Here is a 21,852-nt window from a genome sequence, read left to right on the forward strand (position 1 = left end):
AATATATCACCACAACTATCATACCTGGTTCTCTTTCATTTAAAACTTCAGTGAATACCATGGCAACATAAACCATAGGATGTTTTATTACGTTTATACAATCTGTAATCATACTACTTAAACTTAAATATTTATATTTAAATATTTCTTTATATATTTAATTGTTAACCTTTGATGGTGTAGTTTCCAGGTATTTTTGTCATTCTGCTGTTTTTCTTTTTATTTACAGATTATTCCCTTCACTGTGTAGGAGGTTTGAATTTTGATGTAATACTACAAAGTCTATTTTGTAGACTATAATTTTGGAATCATCTGCAAATACATAAGTCCAACATCCTGATGTATTTCTCTGGTTTTCTTATAGTAGTATTAGAGTTTCAAGTCTTACATTTAGTTCCATAACTAATTTTGAGTTGATTTTTGTAACTTCTGGGAGGCAATGGTCCACTTTCATTCTTATGCACATGAATATGCAAGTTTCCCAGCACCACAAATTAAAAACATCCCTTTTTTTTCTTGTCTGTTCCCAGTACCTTTTCCAAAATGATGCAGCTGCTGGTTCATGAATTTACTTTTCAGCTATTCCATCCCTCTGGTGTACTGCCAGGGAGTTTCCTCAGGCTTACTCTGTCTCTTTGGAGGTTATTTTTTGTTTGTTTGCAATCTCATGAAAATTTTAGGTGCTTCTTTTCCTGTTCTGTGAAGAGCATCATTAGGATTTTGTTAGGGATTGTATTGATCACTGAGTCAATTAAATGTTATCAGTTCTTCTAGCCCATCAACATGTCCAGTTTTGATTGTCTTTGTTTATCTTAGATTTTAGTTTCTGTGTATCCTTCTCCATTTTGGTTAAGTGTATTGCTAGTTGTTTAGTTTTGTTGCATCCCTGCAACAAATCCCACATGATGGTTGAAAATAACCTTTATAAGGTGCATCTATTGTATGTATGCTTGCTTTCTTCAATTCTGTTTCAAATGATTTGGTTACACAGTAATGGTATTGATCTTTGTATGTTGAATTAACTACTTGTAACTTTGTTGAATTCACTTATTTTTGCTCATATTTATGGTAACTTCTTTGTGATTTTTTATATGTAAGATAATGATAAGGAATTAACAATGGAAATCTGACTTCTTCTTTTCCAGTATGAATGACTTTTATTTCTTTGTCTTGCTTGCTTATTCTGACTATGACTTACAGTACTGTGGAAAGCAAAAGTAAAGTAAAAGTTATGGAACTGAGTATCCTTGGCTTGTACTGGAGTCTAGAGAGAAGTTCGCAGTCTTTCCCTATTCAGTGTGCTTGCTTTTCTTCACTATGTATGATTTTTATTTTGTTGAGCTGTGTTCACTCTATACCTCATTTATTTAAACATTTTATACTGAAGGGATATTGAATTTTCTGCAGTGCCTTTCCCCCAGTGAGATGATTGTGTGCATTTCCTCCATTCCGTTCACACAGTTTCATGCATTAATTTGTGTGTTCATCACCCTAGCATCCCTGCAATGAATCCCACACAACTATTGAAAATAACTTTTATAGTGTGCAATATAGATACGATTTTCTTATATTTTGTTGAAGATTTCTTCATCTGTGCTCATCAAGATGTTGGAATCTAACTTCTCCTTTCTCATATTATATTATTTCTGTTTTCAGCATCACAATGGTACTTGTCACACAGAAAGTTTTTGGAAGAATTCTTTCTTTATCATTGATGGGATAATTAAAAACTAGTGAATTAATCCCATCAATATTTAATAAAATTTAGCAGTGAAGTTTCCTGATTGTAGGCCTTTTATTGCTGTTTCATTCTTATTGAATGCTGTTTTCTATTTATTCATGATACATTTTTGGTAAAGATTATGTGTTCAGGAATTTACGGTTCTTCTGAATTGTCAAGAGATGCTTTAATTTATAAGGATAAATTATTTACAGTGAGTTTAATGCTCTGCCCACTTAGCAAAATAGTAGGAGTGTCTCCTCTGTGGCCTGTGTCATGCTAAGGGCATAGCATGAGGATAGTCTCTGATGGTTCTTTGTAATTCTGTGTCCCCAATTGTAATATATTCTTCCACATCTCTAATCTGCTTAAGTCTTCTCTCTGTTTTCTTACCTACCTAGCAGCTTGTTGATGTATCTTTTTGCAGAGAATTAACTCTTTAGTTGATTGCTCTTCTTTATTTTTCTCTATATCAACTTTTCGGCTCCAGCTTTGGTGGCTGTCCTTGCACTGCTTTGCGTCTGCTTGGTTCCTGCTTTACCCTCTCCTTGACATGCGTTAGGAAAATGTTTGAGACAGCTCTACTTTTGCTATGATGGATTGCTTCAAACTTCCTCCTTCACTATACTTTTGCTGTAGACTTTGGGTTTGAGTAACTTGTGTTGTTACTTCTATAGGACTTAACAAATTGTGGTTGTTGACTTTTTTTTTCTAGATTGATTGTTTTCCAAGATTATGTTCTATGGTTTTGTGTATTTGTTCACTTCCAAATCTTCCTTGTTAGAAGTTACTAGTCTTATTACATTATTACTGGAAAAGATATCTAGTAAAATTCAATATAAATATGTAATATATTAAGTTCTTTGAGAGTTTCAAACAATATGTTTTCATCATATTAACCTGCCCCTTCCCCTAACTACTCCCAGGTCCATCCAACTTCCCTACCCATCCAGTTTTGTGTCATTTAAAAAAAAAAAAAAAGTCCATCAAGACTCATTTGTGCTGCCCATATGCTCTTGGAGGCATGGAGTTCTACTGGAACTTGTAGTAGGAATCTTAGAAGGTCTTATTAATAAAAACAAATCTGGGCTGAGTATTGGGGTGAATGCTGGAAGATCAGAAAGACAGAACAAGCCTCAGCCACCTCACCTTGCCAATTCCTGAGCTGATCCTGTTTCCTCAGACTGGAAGCCTCCATGTCCTCATCTGAATGGATCTCAGCTGAACTGCTGGTAAAAGCCTAAAAGCTTAACCAGCCTAGTTCCCAGGTTTCACGCCTTATCTACCTTTCTGCTTCCTGCCCTCACTTCCTGGGATTAAAGGCTCACTTTCTGGAATTAAAGGCTTGCTTCCTGGGATTAAAGGCGTGTGTCACCATGCCTGGCTGTTTCCAATGTGGCCTTGAACTCACAGAGATCCAGACGGATTTCTGCCTCTGGAATGCTAGGATTAAAGGCGTGAGTGCCACCATTTTCTAGCCTCTGTATCTAGTGGCTGTTCTGTTCTCTGACCCCAGATAAGTTTATTAGGGTGCACAATATTTTGGGGAACACAATACCACTGCAGGAACTCGGTCTACTTACTAGAGACTATGTTTTTGACTCTCCCTCTTCTAGCAGCTATCAATTGCTGATAGCTTCTCAGCTACAGATGGGTATGAATTCCCATGCTAGAATATGATATGGCTTGAGCTTACACAGGTCTTGTGCATATTATCATAAATGCTGTGTCTTATATGTACAGTTGTGTCCAAAAGACACGGTTTCCTTTTAGTCATCCACAACTTCTAGCTCTTATACTCTGTCTTCCCCATCTTCCACAATAATCCCTAAGCCCTGGAGGAGAGGTATGATACAGATGTCCATTTAGGGCTGAGCATTACACAGTCTCTTATTCTCAGCACTTTGGCCAATGGTGAGCTTCTGTGTTAAACATCATCTATAATAAATATAAGTTTCTCTGATGAGTGTTAAGAGATGCATTAATCTATAAGGATAAGTTATAAGCAGTCATTTTAATACTTTGTCTATTTGACAGAAAAGTAATAGGTTCTCCTCAATGTTTGGTGATGTATCTAGACATAGGTGGTTCACCCAATAATGTGTGAGGTAAGGTTTTCATCTTGTGGAGTGGGGCTCAAATCCATTCTTAAATTAGTGGGGATGTGGGGTGGCCTGGGAGGGAGGGCTCAGGGGGGAAGGAGGGAGGAGGAGGGATCTGTGGGTGGTATGTAGAGTACATAGAAAATTTCTTAATAAAGAAAAATGAAAGGAAAAAACAAAAAATATTACTTTCTTTTTTATTAAGAAAATTTTTTCATTCATTTTACACGCCAACCAAAGATCCCCCTCTTCCCTCCTCCCAACCCCTAGTCTCCCCCCCATCCTACCCCACTTCCCCCCCCCCCAAGAAGGCAAGGCCTCCATGGGGAGGCACATCCCATAGAGGCAAGTCCAATGATGTCCATGCCACTGCTACACCAGTGAGATTGTTTTGCCAGATCTCTCATTTCTAGTTTGCAGGGTTCACAGCTCAGTAAGAGTAATGATGACTTTTCTCCTCCAGTATTTTGCAAAGTACTTTCCAGCACTTCAAAAGCTAGCCAGAAGAGATGAAGCTCCCCGGTGAGTACCAGCTTGATTTCCTCATGTTTTATGCCTCAGTTATGTAGAATCTTCAACAATGTCTTACCATCAAGCTCTGGAGGATAACCAAGGGCATTGGCAATAACCTGTAGTGTTTAGAGATCTATGGAACCTCACTGGCCAACAATTCAAAAGAAGTAATCTATTTCTTGAACTTAGCTTTTTATTTTTTGAGCCTGCTTTTAGGATTTAGAATATTGAAAAACAAGACAACCAAACACTGAGAAAACAAACAACCCAATAAAAATGAGACATGCAAGTAAACAGAGAACTTTCTAAAAATGAATTTTTAAAAATGATCAACAAGCTTAGCTGTCAGGAAAAAATGCAAATTAAAAGTACATGAAGATTTAATCTTATCCCAGTGAGAATAGCTAAGTTAAAAACAAAAAATGAGGACAAATGCTGGCTTGGATGTCTTTAAAAGAGAACACTTCTTCACTGCTGGTGGGAGTATGAACTGGTACAGCAATTAGAGAAATCGTTATGGAGGTTCCTCAAAAAACTAGAAATAGAGTTACCACATGATGCATCTGTCCCACTCCTGGGCAACACCCAAAGGACTCTTTATCTTATTCAAGAGATACCTCTTTATCCATGCTTACTGCTGCTTTATGCATAATATCCAGGAACTGGAAACAGCCTAGATATCCTTCTACTGACAAATTAATAATGAAAGTATAATATATTTATGTAATGGAATATTACTTAGACACTGATGAAAACAAAAGTTAAAATTCACAAATAAATATATGGAACTGAAAACAATCAACCTGAGAGAGGTAACCTAGACCCAGAAAGACAAATGTCACATTTTCTCTCACTTGTCATTGTTAGCTTTGAATCTTCAGATATATGCACTTCATTTTGAAAAGGCACTGAAGTCATAAAATTAACAAGGGGTCATGCGATAAGGGGGGCTTTCAAGGAAAGAGAGATGGAATACAATGATATAAATGGTTAAAGGAAGAATAATGAGACAGTAAAGGTTAAACTGGGGTGAAGAAGGAAGGGCAAAGTAGTGTGGAGAGTATGGAAAGGAATAAATAACACAAAAGACCTCTCAAGAAAGCAATATGGAGGCCTAATACTGTATACCTTCCTAAGATATACACATGCACATGTATAAGGAGATTTGAAAGGGAGTTATCCTGTAACAGACTAACTGCATGCCAGACGGTTTCCATTTTTAAGCAATTTATTGAGACTGGTGTCTTGCTTCCCTGTGCTCTGCTCTGGAGAAAGTTACCTCTCACACTGATGAGGAGTGCATGTATTCTGCTGCCGGTCAATGGAATGTTCTGTGGATATCTGTTAGGTACATTTGGTCTTTGGTGTGACTTGACTGTGTGATTTGATTAGCTTTCTGTCTGACAAGTATGTCTATTTCTGAATTTTGATTGTTAAAATTTCCAACTCTTACTGTGTTAGCATCTATCTCTCCCTTTAAGTATTATTTTCATTACATGTCTGGGCTTTGATATTGGTTCCTTTCTTTTTTACTTTTTGATTTCACCTTACCAAACTGACCCCTCCATCTTTATCTAAAAGCCTTCATTGTTGCTTATCACTGCTTTGGATTAGAAGTCATTTATTTAGCAAACTTTGGTTACTCCTGCTTTCATTTGGATTTAATTTACATGAAATATCTTTTTCAAACCATTGCTTTCAGCCTGTGAGTGTCCTTTGAGATAAAGAGTTTCCAGTAAGCAGCCTAGAGCAGATCCTGTTTCTTAAGCCCATTCAATCACTCTGTCTTTTAGCTGGACAATTTAACCTATTACATTCAAGATAATAGATAGGACAGATAAGGTCTTAGTCCAGGCACTTTGCTATTCATTTTCTAAATTTATTGAGGTTCCTTTCTTTCTTCTCCTCCTCTTACAGTATTCTTTTTCTTCTTAAGTGATTAAATTCGGGAGCTGTTTTGATTCTTTGCTTATTATATTTATTTGTTTATTAAAGAGTTTGGCCTGTTACCATATATAGACTATGAAAATACCTTTTTATTGTCATTTCACATTGTGTATAATACACATAATAACATTATTATAGCATTACTTTATTACAATGATATTTTGAAATGATGATAATTTAACATTATTATAAAGACAAGAAACAACAGATAAATATAGTAATAAAATCTCTACATTCTCATATTCTTTAATATTTAATGTCTAATTTTATGTTTTCTGCATTGTTACCTCAACATATTTATGCAGTTATTTTTTTTTTAATTATTTTGACTTTTAGTCTTTACTCTGAATACCCTAACAGTTCATGTACTATGCTTATGGTGTCAGAGCATTCTGAATTTGTCCATAGAGCAACTTTTATCAGTGGAATTTGTACCTGATGATACTTTTCCTTACTTATCAACACATCTCCCTTTCAGGTTGAAGAGCTTCTCTTGACATCTCAGCAGCACTCTGATGGAACTTCATCTTCTTTCAGCATGTGTTTGGGAATGTCTTTGTGTCTTCTGTATTTCTATCAGACAGCCTTGCCAGGCAGAGTATTCTTGATTAACAGGACTCTAGCATCACTAATATGAAACTTTAAAACATGAATTAAACATGAAAGAAATACCCTCAGTATTAGGTAGACACAGTAGCATATGCCTGACACAGCAGCATGTAGCGGGCTGAAACAGGACTGAAAGAGCAATCCTGCACTATGTAGTAAGTTGCATGTCAGACATATTGCAGGACCTCATTGCCAAGAACAACAAATAGCTTAGTACTGCTCTCCAACCAAAGAAAAAATGGAGCAGGAAATTTGTTAATAAAATCCTATCTAGGAGATGTTCAGATGTTTGTACATTATACTATATACTTTTAAATAATGCAAGAGCTAAAGTAAACAATATGTAAAGCATTAAAAAGTACTTTCACTGAATGATAATTAAAATGTAACATCAAATAAAACCTTGAGCAATATAGCTGGATTACTGCTTGGAAAGAAATGTAGAGGGTAAGATAAGGAAATAAGGAGTGCAAACTGATATCAATATCCATATCAAAATAATTAAAGAATAGAATAACATCAATGTGGGGAAAAATTCATGGGTGAAAATAAGAAATTAACATTAACTAACTATGAAAAAGAAACAAATTGTATAATTTTTTTTTAAAAAAAAAAAAGGCTGGAGAGATGGCTTAGTGATTATGAACAATGGCTACTCTTAAAAAGGTCCTGGGTTGGGTTTCCAGCACCCATGTGGTGGCTTGCAACCATCCATAATTCCAGTTCCTGGGGTTCCTTGGATTCCAGCACCCTCTTCTGACTTCCATAGACATTAGGCACCTAGGTATGCAATCCGTACACTTACATACAAGCAGGCAAAACACATTTATACATAAAATTAAAAATTTTTAAAGAAACAATGAGAGGTATATTACTTTAAGAAGTCCACTGTAAGATATAATCATTTAACAAGGCTAATGAAGAAAACAAAATGCAGATTCTGAATAACAAGGAGGAAAATGGAAAAATAACACAAAATATGAAATTCTTGGATTCTAACAACATAAAAAGACAAGGGTAATATCTGAAGAAACTTAACCAAGGAATTTAACAAACTTCCCTCATAATACCAAATCCCCAAAACAGGCACACAAAAAATAGAAAATATGAATTGTGTATTTTACTTTAAAAAGTTAAATTATACTTTAAAAATCACTACAAATAAAGCACATTGTCCAGATGGATATCTTTTCAAATCTTTCTATTTTAAAAGTGAAATAAAAGTCACGTAAAACTTCAGCTTAGAAAGAGAGAAGGAGGGAGATAGGGAGGGGGGACACGAGGGGAGACTAAGAGAGATACAGAAACACTGTAGCTCATTTCCACAAATGAGGGCAAAAGCCAATAAGAATACAAAAAGAAGCAGAACTAAGATTAATATGTCATTATTAACACAAGCTCAACCTCAAATAACACCATGTAATTCATATAAATTATGAGCAATGTCACTGACCATGTAAGGCTAGTTCTGTTCAAAATAGAATAATTAAGTTCAGTGAAATGACCAGGAAAAGAAAAGCAAAAGAAAGAAATCCTTTTAGAACACACCACAAAGCCTCTCATCAAATTCAGCATCTACTACAGAAGCTCAGCAAACTGAAGGAGGAAAATTTCTCATCCTCAGAAAATGCTTCTATCAAAAAAGCTGTCCTGAATGGCAAATGTGGGACTTTATCCATCTGAGAATGAGAGCAAGATAGGTCGATTTCACTACTACCCTCCCACTCAATATTATACCAAGGCAATAGCAATCACAGCAGAGAAGTAACAAAGATGCCAGGAGACATGTGGACAGTCCTGAACTCAAATGTCAGTCAAAAGCCAGTACTGATCAAGCCTAGGACTACAACCTACTGACATGCCATGAGAAGAACCTAGACACTGTGGCAAACCATTGGTTTTAATACTATTTGTATATAGTGCTATGAACATTATGACTTTTAAGTATTAATGGATGTATCTCTAATCATTAACTTGAATCTGGAAAGTCATGAGCCCTTTGAGAAATTAAAATAGAGAACACAAAAAATTTGAAAACCACCCAATAATCTAGGTTATCTCGATTTTTGTTATTGTTTTCTATTGCATTGGTTTGGTTTTGTAGCTTTAACAATATTTTGATGCATTGACACATCGGGGTTTTAATAGATAACAGGGAAGCGTTTTCCTTCAGTGGAATAATGTAACATTGCTTTCTCACGAGGATGAATGACAAAGTCATTGGCAGAGTTCTTATTTCGTGGTCTGGACCCTTATAATGCAAGTTTATTGAAATCCTAACAACAGACATACGAATTTGTTCTTGTGATCTTCAAAATCATTTGGAACAGCTCAACATGCATTCTCCGTGTGGATATGTATCTAACCATGTTGTGTATGACCCTGACACAGCTTTAGTATAATTTAGTGATTTCTCTATAGTAGGTTGTTTGTTTGGTTTTTTATTTTTGTCTTTATTTCACCTGAAGCCCAAGTTGTGGCACGTCAGCTTCTTCTAGCTGGGTGTCTTAGTTACTTTTCTATGACTATGATAAAACACCACTACCAAAAGTAACTTGGGATGAAATAGTTCATCTTACAACTTTCAGGTCATACTCCATCACTGTGGGAAGTCAGAGCAGGAAACAGGAGCTGAAAACTAAAGCAGAAGCCATGGAGGAAGACTGCTTACTGGCTTCCTCCCCAAAGCTTTCTCAGCTTTCTTGCTCCCAATGGCTTCCTTACATCATCGGAGACCAAAGGCCAAGGGGTAGCATAACCTCCAGTGGACTTGGCCCTCCCATATCAATAATTAATCAAAAATGCCTTATAGACTTAACTATGAACAATCTGATGGAAAATCTGATGGAAGCATTTTATCAATTGAAGTTCCACTTCCGAGATGACTCTAACATGTCAAGTTGACAATAAAAAAAAATAGGACACCCCCACAACCCGATTTTCTGGAACTTCTGTGCAGATAGATTTTTTACTACCTCCTCTCTTCCGTGCTGCCAGAGCAAATGATATAGTAAATCTATTCCAGACATTCACACAGAAGTCCCTCCGCATTTTGAAAGGCTGAAACACAGATGGAGGTTATTTTTAATTTAAAAGCACAGTCCAATATTTAAAAGAAAAAACAGCTCTTCCTCTAGAAGGATAAAAGAAATCTGTACATGCTTTGACAACCTGTGGGTTACTTCTTTATGTATCAGTTTACAATAAAGAACCTCATTTTAAATATTATCTTATGTGGGATTGTCTATATGCTTGCCTTGTGCACCTTATTGCATGAGAAAATGTGGGTATCACCTCAGATATATTGTAGAACTATGTCAAGTGAGTAAAAATGAGACCCACTCATCTAATTTAGTATTGAACCAAAGTGTATCCTCTGTAATCGTTCAGACTCTACGTATTCTCCACTGACAAGATGGCAATTGCCTTCATTTAAATTTTTAAATTAAAAATACAAAACAGACTTGACTACAACACAATCCTTTTTCTTATATGATAATTATAGATACATATACTTTTCTATACTTTTGAGACTGGGCCTTGTTAAGTAGACCTGGCTGGCCTGGAAATTGCTATGTAGCCCAAGGTGATTCAAACAGGAAGCAATCTCCTTACCTCTGTCTCCCAAGGTCTGGGATTAAAATGTGTAACTTTTTAGCACATGCACCTCTGAAGATCATGTAGAGAGAGGTCATCTGTACTTCGGCCAGCACTTCTGCCCACTTCAAACAAGCTTGCAAAGCCTCAGTGCACTAGCAGAGCCAGCAGACTGACAACCACGAATCCCCGCAACCTTGGAGCAGACACAGAAATTCCACCCCATACAGACCCTGCACTGACACCTGGGAATTATTCATAAGTTGCCTCTCAAATTTTACCACTTAAACAATGTCTGATTGGCTCTTAAATCGTCTTATTAGCCCATTATTTCTTCAAAATAATCAGTTTCCTTATGGAAGCTTCACACATGCATAAATGTCCTCTGATCATATTTGACCCCCACTCAGCTTCCTGTATCATTGCGCCCTTCTCCACATATTCCACCCTCTAGAAACCAGATAGAGAAGATTTTTGTGCATTTATTTATTTTTAATTTACATACAAAGTGATAGGTTTTATCATGGCATTTTCATATATTTGCTCTTATTGGTCATTCCCCTTTTACTCTTCTCTCTGCTTTACCCAGCCACCCGAGAGGAGTCTCTCATCCTCTCTCATGTCACATATATTCTGTGATGACTCTCGCAAAACTTCTTTTTCTCTTTTCATGACCTACACCTATACTCATAGTACATGTGTACACATATGTGAACATTCATCCCTTAGTTGAACTGTTGCTTGAGTTTTCATTTTTTCCAAAGGTTCAGAAAGCATGAAATTTAGCTTCTCTCCCTAGGACTCCAACAGGACACAACCACTGCCACACTTACTATCAAATGACCTGAACATCCCCATTTATCTGTCTTTCATTCACTTTTTCATTGCTTTAAGAGCAGTCCAATTTATGAACCCAGTTTGTAAGCCAATCTAAGTCACTGAGATCAGCCAGAGCCTCACACCTTGTAAAAGCTGTGTCTTGCCATGGGGCTCAACAAAACACTTGAACTCCATCAAAGTCTCAAAGTCCTATTAAATTATCCTCTTTCTCATCTCTCCAGTGAGCAGATTCCATTGTTCCTTAGTGAACTCGGCACATCTCTCTCATGCCTGCTCTCCAGGAAGGCCTGTCATTGTCCTGTTGGCTTCTAGCCTCTGATATTTTCAGGAGATAACCAAATGCCCCTTGTGGTCCAGATGAGCCAATTGATCACTGATGATTTCCTATATATTGCCCCCAGATTATTCAGTTTTTGTCTCAAGGAGAGATGGGCATTTGTTTTTGTTTCAGTTTCTAAGCTTTTATACCACTTAGACTGATCCCACCCACTTCATTCTATAGTGTCATGAAACAGCCATGAGACGCTCTTTAATTTCTTGTTTAAGAGTCTTTCCTAATTCAAACATTTCAGAGGCAAAATACTCCCTAATGATCACACTTAACTACACTGCATCATTGTTAAGGTGCCTGTCTATGCTCTTGATCAACTATGATTGTTCTCTTCTCTAGCATTAAAGGTTGTACAGTAAGGAATGGATCTCTATAATTTTTAAAATAGTATTTGTGTTAATTCTTTGAGACTTTCATATGTTGCATTCCAATCATATTCACATCTGCCTTACTTTTTGAAGCATTGTTTCCTCATGATAACTCCAGTTGGCATAAAATCTGTAGTGATCTTCCAGTCTCAGCCTCCAAGCATGCTGGGAATCTGAGCCCCCATATCTGACTGTTTTCTGTCACTTATTTCTGTTCTCTCCCTCCTCACTGTCCTATTCTTTCCAAATCTTTGGATTCAATGGGGGGCACAGATCTCCTTTTCATTCTCTTCCTCCTATTCTCCTCTAGTCAGCCATAAGAAATAGCAAGGTAACACTGCCATCTCATTTTCTCCCTACAAATTCAGATGTTACTATAGAGACTAACATGCCAGGTGTTTTCACCTTTGTAAGTCTTCCATTATGTGGGCAGGTTCTTTCTTAAATAACAGCTAAGCCTAAGTTACATGCCTTTTTACCTAATACAAAGGTCACATGAGAACAGGCTAATTCTAGGGAGTGCAACATATTCCCTAGTCCATTAACTATTGGAGGAACCACCCTGTTCATATGGTATACTCCATTCATCAAGGGAACATTCCACCATCCTACTCTATACCACACAATGGAAGGTGGCCACCTTGGGCTTCCCAGCACAGGTATTCCTTGTTCAGACAGAGTAGCCTTAATTGCATATTGTATCACTCATAACAGAGACAATGTAACTGTTTACAAAGAAAAATGTTATTCTCTACAGTTGGGGAATTACAAGCATATTGTGATAGCCACTGAAGCCTCCCCATCCTCAGACAGGGCAGGATCAACTGCATATCTCATGACCCATAATCAAGACAATATAACTGTTTTTACCATTGTTGGTTCTATTGCATCCAGTGTGTGACTTTTTCTGGGAAGACATGAACAAATATCTGTCACAGATAGGACCCTAAAGGCAGACCAAATAAGTGACTCTACCCAGATCTAGCTTGGTATATACCAAGGAATATATATGAAAATACTTATTTGAACATGGGTGGTACAGGAATACCTACAACACAAGGACAATTTATTGTCAGACGTACCATCAAAGAAGATTCTTTTGTCCCAGCAATCAATCACTAGTCACTTGTACATATTCAAAGGAGTGACACGACCTCATTTTTTTCTTATGCACTCATATTACACACTGTTCTTGCATTGGCTAGTGAGTAGTTCATGAACCATTTGTGTGTTACCATGTGTACCCTATGTGCCCTTATGTCTCTGTGAAGAAATGTTAACAGGTTTAACCTTATGAGGATCTGACATGGACAACTACAGTTGTATGATATTTTGTTTGTGTTCTGACAAATAAAGCTTGCCTGGAGATCATAGGGCAGAGCTAGCCATTAGTTAATCATAGAGGCCAGGCAGTGGTGGCACACACCTTTAATGCTAGTACTTGGAAGGAGGAAGCAGGAAGATCAGAAATTCAAGGCCACCCTGGGTTACACAAGATTGAGCCAGTCTAAAAGAGGAACAGAGCTGGAGGTGGAGGCTCACACCTTTAATCTCAGCACTTGGGAAGACCATGCCTTTGATCCCAGCACATGGGAAGCTCAAGCCTTTGATCCCAGCACTAGGGAGGTGAAGACTGGAATATAAGGCAGGTGGAGAGAGGATCTCAGCCCCCATTCTGTCTGAGGATTCATAGAGACAGGAGCACCCCCATTTGGTTGAGATTTTATAGAGGTAAGAATTCTCTATCTATCGCTAGCTGCTCTGCTTCTCTGATCTTTCAGCTTTCACCCCTGATATCTGACTCTGGATTGTTTTTATTGAATAAGACTAATTAGAATTGCACTTCAGCTACTGCTTGGATTCAAAATAATTCCCATACCATTTCTAGAAGACAGTGCTTCAAGAAAATACAGTATTCAATTATTCCCTAATCATTCTTTGAAACTCACTGCTGTTTGTTATGATGTCTAATTTTTCATCTAAAATTTTATTAATTTATTTTTTATCTCATCATTTTAGTTAGTTTAACTAATCATTTGTCAATATTGTTTTCTCTTTGGAAAAACAACTGAGCTGTTATTGTTGTTCTGCTTCTTCCTGATTCTAGTTCATCAATTTCCATTGGGCTCTTTTTAAAGTTAAATATAAGCAGTGGTACACGTATCTGAAAAGGTAGATATCTAGCTAAAACAGTAACAAATAGAGAGGCCACTTCATATTAGTAAAAGGAAAAAATTCATCAAGAAGAAAATACTACTGGAAAAATATAGATATACATAGCACTCAATATATCCAATTTCACAAAAGAAATGAGGACAGACAAATGTAGATATAATAAATATGAGTGGGCTCAATAACTCTGGTCATCAAATTAAGAGGCCACTCAGACCTAAAACCAAACCACAGAGAAACTATTGACTTAAACTGCACCATGAATCCCATGGATTTCACAGACAGTTGCAGAAATTGACAACTTAAAACTGTAGGATGCATATTCTTCTCAGGAGCACATGGAAATTTCCTCCAAAAAGATCATATTTTATGCCATAAAGCCAGTATCAGAGGGTGTTTTAAAAAGAATAATTCACCGATTCTTATCAGAATGTAATGGGATAAAGGTAGAAATCATTAGCCAAAAGAACCTCCAGAAAGTACTCAAACATTGTAGTTGATCAGTACAATCTTTAGAGATCAATAAGCAGTCACTGAAAAATTTAAGGAGGAAATTTATCTCCTAGAATGAAAGAAGCCACATATCAGAGAAAGGGCTTCATAAATGGATCAGTAGCTGAGAATGATGCTAATCTTATAGCAGACCAAGTGCAGTTTCTAACATTTACAGTAAGGTGTGTCACAACTACCTGTAACTCTAGGTCCAGGGGTCAGAACTCTCTGCTAGCCTCTACAGGCATCTGCCCTCACATGTACATACCACACACAGACATGCTAACATACATAGTTAAATTTTAAAATAATTTTTAAAATAAAAAAGCAAAGAGAACCAAAATAAATAACTTAATGATATGGCTGAAGGCCTTAGGAAAACACCCTAAACTTAGCAGATGGAAAGTGACTGGATTCCATATGTATGATGTGATGCTCTGGAATTCACACAAGCTGTTGTCTGATCAATAGTCTCTACCTCTTTTCTGCAGAATGATGTTTTAACATATGGATGTGCTACAGTTTCTATAACTATTCAGAAACTGAGAAACATCTGGATTTTTTTCAGCTTGGGAAATTATGTTAAAAACATTTAAAACTGTTTAAAAATTTTTGTACCGTTGGTTTTTTTGTTTGTTTGTTTGTGAACATAAGTGTTTTTTTTGTGGTAATAATGCTTGGAGTTACAACTGCTGGGTCATATAATAATTGCATATTTAGTTTTAGGAGATAATTTCAAATGATTTTCCAGAATAAAGACAGCCTTTCATCCCTGGAATAAATCCAGCACAACTATGGTCTGCACTCCCATTCATATGTGTTTATATATCTTCACACTCTCTTGCTAACATATTTTAAAGATCCTTGCAGGCACATTTGTGACTATCTTAGTCCTTTTCCTTTTCATCTGTGTCTTTTTCTGATTTGAGCATCACAGTCATACTTGGTTCTAAAAATGATGGGAGATCTCCTTTACTATATTCTGACAAACATGTTGAGTTTGTTTTAGTTCATTTTAAACATTTAGAATATTTCTCTAGTGGAGCCATCTGGGACTAGAAATTTCTTTTTTTTTTGGTAGTTGTTAAATTTCAAATTCAAATTCTTTTACAGATATAAGGCAACAAGAGTGATCTATGATGATTCATGATAGAACTTTTAAAAGGCATCATCTAAGCTGTCAGTGTTTTAGGTATTGAGTTGTTCATAGAACTTCCCGGTTACACATTTTGTGTTTGCACAGTCTGGAGGGGAAGCTTCTTCATCACTCCTCATATTGCCAACGTTTATCTTCTTTCTTTAATAACGTGTCATTCTTACTGGAGATTTGTTAGTATTCTATTTCATTGACTTTTCTCTATTTTGTTTATGTTTTCAATTATACTTGTTTCAGGTTATTATCATTATTGCCTTCCTTCTACTAGCACTAAGGGTAATTTGCATTTAATTTCTATGACCTTGAGGTTGGAACTGAGATTACTGGATTGAGCCTCTCTCTCTTTTCTAAGGTGTGCATAGGCAGTTGTAAGCCCCTCTCGGCTCATCCCTGGCTGGGGCTCACAAAGACTGATATGTCGTATGTTTATTTGACCCAAAAATGACTAAATTTTGTGTTATTTCCCAAGCACTTTGAGATTTGATATTATCCTTCAGATAGTTATTTCTGATTGGGTTTGTTTTGAAGTGTGTGTGTGTGTGTGTGTGTGTGTGTGTGTGTGTTTTGCTGTGGTTGGTGAGTGTAGGAATATACATTCCATGTCGTGTGTATAGAGGTCAGAGGACAACTTTCAGAGTTGGTTCTCTCCCTTCACTGTAGGTTTCAAGGATCAAACTTAGGCAATGATATTTATAAGGCAAACACTTCCTTTACCTACTGATTCTTTTTACTGGTTCCTCAGAAAGTATTCTTATCAGATCCAAAGTTATTGGTTGCTATGTGGAACAATGTATGCTTCATGATATAGTTGAAAACATCAGAGCAACTGAGTGTCAATTAGTAAAGCTGCTAAGTATTTTCACATAAAGAGACAGTAAAGAGAGCCCTGGGCAAGTCAGTTCCATCCAAAGCTGTCTGGGGCATAGTTAAGGAAACACTCATGAACTATATCAAAGCCATCACGCTTTTCTATTCCACAGCATTGTGGAATATAGAACTGGCTAAAACTATCCAGCCAGCTATGACTCAAATAGACTAAAAGAAATATTAATGACAAGTATTGAGCATGAGAGATGGCAGTTGACACACACAAGAATCCAAAGTGTGCTCTTCACACATCAAGCCAAGAACAGACAAATAGCTGCCTAGGTGTGGTAATATTGTGTCCCCCAATATATTGTGCACCCTAATAAACTTATCTGGAGCCAGAGAACAGAACAGCTACTAGATAGACATAGGGGCCCAAAAATGGAGGCACACACACCTTTAACCCTAGCATTCTGGATGCTGAGATCCATCCAGATCTCTGTGAATTCAAAACCACACTGGAAACAGCCAGGCATGGTGACACATGCCTTTAATCCCAGGAAGTGATGGCAGAAAGCAGAAAGGAATATAAGGCGTGAAGACCAGGAACTAGGGCCTTTTTAAGCTTTTAGCTTTTAGCAGCAGTCCAGCTGAGATCCATTTGGATAAGGACTGACAGTCTTTCAGTCTGAGAAAACAAGATCATCTGAGGTATTGGCAAGGTGAGGTTGGATGTGGCTTGTTCTGTTTCTCTAATCTTTCAGCATTCACCCCAATACCCGGCTCTGGGTTTGTTTTTATTAATAAGACTTTTTAAGATTCATCTTACACCTAGGAAAGAAACTGTGTGTCAGATTAATAAACAAAGCCATGGAAGAATGCATTAAAATATGGTCAAAGAAGAACATGATTAAAAATAAAGTAAGGGAGCATGACAATGTCATACTGAATATAGAATGTCAATAAAGAGACTAAAAGCTATAAAAACAAGAATCACATGAAAATATCTGGAGACACGTGCCCAGGGTCCATAAAAAAGCCACGCATCTATGTTCCACTGACACTTGAAAGGAGTCCCAAGGATGTTCACTGGGAAAAGCATAATCTCTTCAGCAGTAGATTCTGAGACAGCAGCAAGGTGACATTTACACAGGAGACACTGAACACCTATCTCTTAACTTATGTAAAGCTTCACACAAAGGAGATCAAAGACTGAGATGAAAGTATAAAAAACCCTTAGAGGAACTTATGGGTAAATCCCTATGACTCTATCTTTGGGAATATATTCTTAAATAGACTATCAAAAGCATAATCATGTAAGGAGAAAAGAAAGACAAGCTTGACTCTGCCAGTACTTAAAATGTTCATATTTCTGTGACCACCCTCAAAACCCAGAAAGGACAACATGTATAATTGATGAAATCATTTACAAATTTTACAAGGGACCTATGCCTAGAACAAATAAATAACTCTCATCAATTAATAATAAAATCAAACGACCTGATTTTAAAAGTGGGCAGAGGATCTAAATAGATATCTCTCCAGGGAAAACAGCTAGGCAACCATCAAGTGTTTAAAAAGAATTATGACATTACTAATCATCAGGAGACTGGAAATCAAATCCACCTTGAGATTTTGCTGTCTACTAATGGGGATAACTAGAATAATGAGTCACATGATAAAAGAATGTAAGGGTGTGAGGAAATCAGAAACTTCAAACATTCACTGCTGATTCTACTACCAGATAGAACTCAAGATAAGTGAAGATACATCCACATGAAAACTGGTTTACCACATGAGTCATTATAGTCAAATTCTAGAAATAACGTAAATGTTTACCAGCTATTACATTTTTAAATTGTCCTTTTAAAAAAGATATATTTGGCCACAAAACTAACTAAATCAATAATGCATATAACAGTGTGTCGAGTGAAAATACAGTATACAATTCCACCCGCAAGAAACAACTAGAATAGGTGAGTCTGTGTTGGTATGGAATAGGCAAGGGAGATAGTCAATGATCAGAGGATTAAGGATGTAAGTGATTTCTGAAGTGACAAAAGAAACCAACAAATTTTCATGAAAGAATTATATAACATATAAACTATATCTCAATAAGGCCTTTTAAAATGGAAATAAATCTGAATTATCATGGAGGTAAAGTTCGTACTAAAGCCAATTGCCATGGCATATGGCTCACAAGCCTGACTCCTGGATTCATGGGGTCTAAGCTGGTATTGAGTCTATTGGCACCAATCTGCTTAGGGTGTTTTGATGGCAGTCCTCCTCTCTGGACAGATGGGTAGTAGCCTTTTCTTTAAATCACCTGAAACTTGGTTTGCTGAAGCCTGCCTGGTGCTCAAGACCAGCCTACTCAGAATCTCTAGGCAAGCTTTACTGTTGAAGGTGATCTTCAAATGCAGGAAGAAATTACTCCTTTGCATGTATGTATGTATACTATGGCAAAATTATAGGCATCAAACATGTGGTGCCATCAAAGGGGCAAATAAATGAGAGTTGGCTATTCATTAAGAAGCCAAAGTCGAAGAGTAGAGACTTGGCTCAATGGGCAAAGGCATTAGCCTCCAAACCTGAAAAAGTGAGTTTGAAGGTACTGATTCCCATTTGTGGTCATCCGGTGTCCAACACATGCTGTGGCAAATGTGTGTTCACACACATAGACATACTCACACACATAAAAAATAATAATGGAGGTCTAAAAATTAACTGATTATTGAAGAAAAATTAAAGAAGCTACTTAAAGTATACAAAAATATATAGACATAAATCAGGGTAACAGCACATGCATGAGAAAGAACTACAAGAATAGAACTATGAACATCAGCCAACCAGGGTTTCAGAGCTGAGGAACACAACACAAACGGAGAAGACCACAACAGAGTTCCACAGCTGAATCAGGGATGGAGAAGCATCAAGACAAGAAGAGAAACAGCAAAGACAGAATAACAAAGGGTACAATAAAATACTGGGACAGGTGACATGCTATCAACTGAATAGATATACACATTTCAGAAGACCCAGGAGGGTCAGATAAAGAAAAGGCAGCAGAGGACTAGCTAGCCAAACCCTGCTCCCAACCCTCCCAACTCCACGGAAGAAATGAGTTATTTACCTTTAGGAAGACTAGATGATTAGTTGTGGGTGGAACCTATAGCTGTCTAAATCGGGGACTAATTAATGGTCAAATGTCAAGGACAGGACTGTGAAAGTGGAACTAAAGCAAGTCATTCCACTTCCATCGCTTGCACTAGACTTTCAGCAAAGACCTTACTGACCAGGACAAAGCAGAATGATGTCTTCAAAGTCAAATAGAAAAGTAAAATGCCAACCAAGAACACTGTACTTGGCAAGGAAAGAAATGTGCTTTAAAAAATCAAAGAGACAATTATTTTCCTAGACAAAACTGAGGGAGCTTTTCATTTTTCCTTTTTCAACTAGACCTGCCTCAGAAGAAATATTAACGGAAAGTTTTCAGGTCAAAACCAAGGGCAGTAAACAGCAACATGAAAGGATCCTAGACATAAGTGTAGGAGACGTAAATGCATAGACAAGAAGAGCACAATAGAATACTGAGAAGGTTGTATGCAAATCACTTTTAACCAAGGAATAAACATTAATAGACAAAAATATTAAAGAAAACTAACCACAAAAATTAGTTGATCGATACAGAATATAACAAGATGTGAACCCTATAACTGTAACATAAAGTTGGGGTGAGGGTAAAGTGTACAATTATTGTATACATGTAGAATTAAATTGTCATCTCAATAAGTGAACCAGTCACTGAGAGGTTTTGTGGCATCCTAGAGTCCAGCACAAGAAAGAACCTCTTGTAGGTACAAAAAGACAAAGAAAACAATCAAGGCAGATCTGAAAAGATGACACAAGAGTAGCAGACAGGAACAAAAGAATTTAAAAGAGAAAGCAGTTCTGGAAATGGCAAAGTAGACTTTACCTAAGAATAGTTTCTTCAAAAGGCAAAGGACGAAACTCAACCACCAGAGACATAGAGGGAAAGGCTGCGCAGTAAAGAAATACCCCGACTGCTTCTTTTCTAGTATGCACAGACCGAATGTAAATGACAAGAAGAAATCTAACATAAGTAAGCAGTGATCAACAGCAAGAGGGAGAGGCTGGGCTTCAATCAGACATAACCCACGCAGGTCAGAAACTATCACAAGGCACAAGGAAGATAATTACATCCCAGTAAAACAGGACCTTCAACAGGATATAATGATCAACACGGCAGTCAATACCAAAGCAACTATACATGCAAAGTAAACACTGACAGTGCTACAGGAGAAACAAATAACAAAACAGTAATAGGAGGAGACAGCAATACCCTATGTAAGATAATTGACACATCGTTCAGACAGGAAATCAATGCAAAGACAGCTTAAGCTACACTATATAACAAATGGACCAAAAAGATACATGTAAAATATCAGAAGAGTATACCTTCATCTCAAGCACACACTGGTTGCTCTCCGGGATGATGTCCTGAGTAATAAAATACATCTTAACTGATTTTAGAAAGCTGGCATCACTCCAAGTATGGTTTCCAACTGTAATAGAATTTAACAATAAATCAAAAGAAACAAAGTCATTTATAAATACATGGAAATCAAACAACATACTCTTGAACAGCCACAGATTTAAAGCAAAGTAAATAGAAAATTAGAAACATCATCAAGACAAATGTAAATGAACTCTCTTTAGGTGATACCAGCAAGCATTAAGGAGTCCACTGTGGGCCACTGCCAATGGCCTTCATTGCTCAGCTAGCTACATGGCTATGGGAGAAACACCTAATTCTTCAGATTCTATCCTTTTTTCTCCCAAGTGGACTGTGAGATGAGTTATGGTGTCAATGTGAAATGTCCCACACAGGCTCATGTATTTGGACACTTCTATTCCCAGCATTGTTGAGGAAAATAGAGAAACTTTAAAGATGTGGGCCCTTGGTAAAACCAGTGTCTCAGGGTGGTTCTTTAGCCTGCTCCAATTATTGTCCCATTTTTATATCTCCTCTGTCAAGATGTGAGCAATCTGCTTCCCCACAACCTACTCCTAACACTATGATGGACTACTTCCCCTTAGACCATGAGCCATAATGAATCTTTCCTATGTCAAATTGCTTTTTCCCCCCAGATGTTCTCTCACACCAACAGCAAAAA

The sequence above is a fragment of the Peromyscus maniculatus genome, chromosome 4 (assembly GCF_049852395.1).
Source record: "Peromyscus maniculatus bairdii isolate BWxNUB_F1_BW_parent chromosome 4, HU_Pman_BW_mat_3.1, whole genome shotgun sequence".
In the NCBI taxonomy this organism is placed as follows: domain Eukaryota; kingdom Metazoa; phylum Chordata; class Mammalia; order Rodentia; family Cricetidae; genus Peromyscus; species Peromyscus maniculatus.